The sequence below is a fragment of the Panthera uncia genome (genome assembly GCF_023721935.1).
Source record: "Panthera uncia isolate 11264 chromosome E2 unlocalized genomic scaffold, Puncia_PCG_1.0 HiC_scaffold_20, whole genome shotgun sequence".
In the NCBI taxonomy this organism is placed as follows: Eukaryota; Metazoa; Chordata; class Mammalia; order Carnivora; family Felidae; genus Panthera; species Panthera uncia.
The window spans coordinates 17,780,835-17,783,835 of NW_026057589.1; positions in this window are offsets into that span (position 1 = coordinate 17,780,835).

Consider the following 3,001-nt stretch of genomic DNA (forward strand, 5'->3'; position numbering starts at 1 on the left):
TCACAGAGGAGAAACTGGGAATTACAAAGTTTAACTCGATTTGGCCAGTAAATGGCAGAAGCCAGACTAGCACCTCTGGTCCCCCAGTTCTGAGATGAATCGTCTTTCTGCCACAGTGATTCGGGAGCTTTTCCAAACACTAGACCCAAGCTGAGGGTGGGGGTGGGAGATGTTAAAAAAATGCAGATTACCATTCTGTTCTCCCTACCCTAATCCCATCCCAAAGATACTGACTTAAAGGGTCTGAAATTGTTAAAAACTCTTCATTTTTAATAACACTTCGGATCATTCTTTTTTAAGCTTATTTATTTATTTTTAGAGAGAGAGAGAGAGTAAGAGAGCACTCAAGTGGGAGAAGGGCAGAGAGTGAGGGAGACAGAGAATCCCAAACAGGCTTCGTGTTGTCAGTGCAGAGCCCGACTTGGGGCTTGAACTCACCAACTGTGAGATCATGACCTGAGCCAAAACCAAGAGTTGAATGCCTTAGCTCACTGATCCACCCAGGTACTCCATACACTTCAGATCATTCTGGTGCAGCAAGTCCAGGGACCACATTTCCAGAGGACTCCGCTGTTACATGTTGTCTATCAGGATTAAGTTCAGTAAGGACAACCCTTCGGATTAAAGGAATTTCCTATCTGCTGGTGTGAGGGAATTTGGGTAAGTTGTCATTACTTGCATTTTTAATAGGTATAAACCACTGTGCTAAATGTTTTATGTGCATTATCTAAATGGATCCTGACAAAACCCTTGTGTCCTGGAGTGCACAACTCAATGAGGTCAGTAGCATCACCCTTCCGGTTTTATTGTGAAACATCTCATCTCAGAGAGATTAGGTTTTCCAACAGTTCTCTATACAATAAATAGCAAAGGAAAGACTAGAAGTCAGGTACGTTTGACTTCAAATCCATGCAATTGGCCATTTTATGCCATAAGGAACAAATAAATAAACGAGGGGAAAGAATTCTGCACAAACTGAGTCTCTAATTCTGAGAAAGTTACACCATGGTTGAACAAATAGAGAGCAAGTTACGGCTCACTCTCCATGCAGTCTGTAAGCCTGGTTTATTCCAATAAGGAACCATTGCAGGGGCCTAGTTCCCAGGTATCATATCTCAAGAGTGAGGTGGTGTATCAGTTATCTATCTATTGCTGAATAACAAACTACCCCAAAGGTAGCAATTTAAGACAACAAACACGTATTATCTCATAGCAGGAATTTGAGAGCAGCTTGGCTGGGTGGTTTTAGTCCAAGATCTCTCCCGAGGCTGCAGTCAGCTATGGCCTGGGGCTGCAATCATCCTGAAGTCTTGAAAAAGGCTGGAGAATCTGCTTCCAACACAGCCTATCACACAGGGGTTTAGAGGCCTCGGTTCCCCACCCGGAGGTGGCCTACACAGGGCTGCCTGGGTGTCCTCATGACATGGTGGCTGCCTTCCTCTACAGCAAGTTGCCCAATACAGAGATCAAACCAGTAGCCACAGCGCCCTTTCTTGGCCCAGTCTCCGAACATGCTTACGATCACTTCTGATTCATTCTACTACGTACACGTGAATCACTAACTTAAGTTCGTACGCATGGGAAGAGAACAAGGTTCTGCTTGAAAGGAGGAATATCTAGGCATCGGTGAACACATTTTCAAAACCACTAAAGGCGGGATAGACTGGGATAGCTTTATAATCTCCTCCTATCCTTCTGTGCCAAGTCGATTTTCTTGGAGACTATTTTCTCTCCTTGTATCCATCTGTCCATTCACCCATCCATCTATCTGCCCATTCACCCATCCATCCATCGACTGATTCATTCATCTGTCCATCCACCCATGTATATCCATGCAATGAACTCTATCTAAATTCCAGAAGGTATACCAAAAGAGTGGCCCTTTGCGGTTAGGAACTTATCATTATTGAGAAGGAGGGTGATTGTCACGGTTAAAAATCACATAAGACAATCTGTATTAAGTATTTTACACAAGGGATAGATTCAATGTACCGGGTTTGGTGACAATGAGATTTCTTTCAACTTGAAGAGTGGGAAGATTTCAAACATTTTTCCCTGTGTAAACCCCAAACACACTCCCTGACAAAGGCAAAAAAGTTAAGCTCGTTTTGTACGTAAAACTCTCAATAGCTGGATAGAACATGATCTGCTTACTCTTCTCTCTGGGGTCTGTTACTAATTGGTGAAAAATTCTCTCTACCTTTGCAGACTAGAGACACGCTCGGGGGAGAACATCCTGCCTGAGCTGTGAAACATTTTGGGTCCTGAGAATTCACCAGCAGCTGCAAGCCCCTGTTGGATGTTACCTTTGCGACCTCTGTGCCTTGGGGACTTCGGGGGGGATTCTCACTGGTGAAAGAGACTAGGCGTACCAAAATACGGAACTTCGGAAGCCTCACAACCAGAGCGTTTCTTTGCGCTGTTTTGTCACGTACTCCTTTTGTGACAAAAAAGTTAAGAGTCTGTCCAGCCCATTAGTGGAGGATCCATCCCCGTATGTCTCTCTAAGATATGACAATGGGGATCACGTGGAATGGGATTTGACAAATGCAAGACACAGCTCGGGTCCCATGTTGTAATGGAGGTCAAACTCCACCTCCAGACACAAGACCACCTCCTCTCTCTGCTGAGCCACTCACTTCTTTCTCAAACCACAACACAGAACTTAGTGCACCTGGCTGTCTTCAGCATGATCGCAGTTTGTTATAGGTCTGTCTGTCTCTTCCAGGCTGCAGGCTTCTCGAGGCCAGGGCTGAGTATGACGTCACTCTGTCCTATGCTCATTGGTCTACAGAACTAGTCTGGTTTAGCCCAGGGTAAGCGGCATAGACATGCACAATGTCCCAGGAGGCAGAACCAGTTAAAGGGGAGAGAGGGAGAGAGAGGGAGACAGAGGGAGAGAGAGGGAGACAGAGGGAGAGAGAGGGAGACAGAGGGAGAGAGAGAGAGAGAGAGGGAGAGAGAGGGAGAGGGAGGGAGAGGGAGGGAGAGGGAGGGAGAG